Raw genomic sequence first — 737 nt, forward strand, 5'->3', positions numbered from 1 at the left:
ACACGAATCCTAAAATATAGCTGCGTCCGAATAGTCCCTCCTATCTCGTTTTCTATCTCCTTTCCTAGCCACTGTTCCTATACCCCCGGAAGTGTTTAAGTGGTGGCCAAGATAAATAGCGTCCGAGTTTTCTTTAAGCTCAGGAAAAGAGGCTCAATGCTTCCTTTTTTGAACCTCATTTAGCCTAGGAAACACTGATGCGTCTTTTACCAAAGGAGACGAGATAATGCTGACACACAATTCCTTGCGGTGACAACATTTAAAGGAACACGCACACCCGAGCGCATACGACAACTAACGACCAACTTGAAAAACCTTGAACAACTTTAAATAAATAATCTAAAACCCATATCATATTACATGCAAGACATAGTATCAGGTAATAGGTGGCAAAAAAAACAGACACTTTGTGGTTCAAGAAAAAGGGATCAGAGACATTTTAGCCACATCATGTTTTATTCAACATAATTCATATTTCTGAGTGGAAGGCGAGCGTAAGCAGCCATTCTCAATGTGACGTTATTTTAGTTTCACTTTTGTTCCTCGTAGCCTGTAGGCTCTTTTCCTTTGATTTACATTCAAACCTTGTGATTTTTGAGATTATATAATCGAAAAGTGTTATCAATGTGTTTTTAGTCCATTTTCGGAAATGTGTTGTTTTTTCACCACGACAGACGTCACTAACATTCGCGGACGTCAGATTATTACGTGCGTCTGATTGTCAAAACAACAGTGAT

Source organism: Gouania willdenowi, chromosome 12 (genome assembly GCF_900634775.1).
Source record: "Gouania willdenowi chromosome 12, fGouWil2.1, whole genome shotgun sequence".
Taxonomy (NCBI): Eukaryota; Metazoa; Chordata; class Actinopteri; order Blenniiformes; family Gobiesocidae; genus Gouania; species Gouania willdenowi.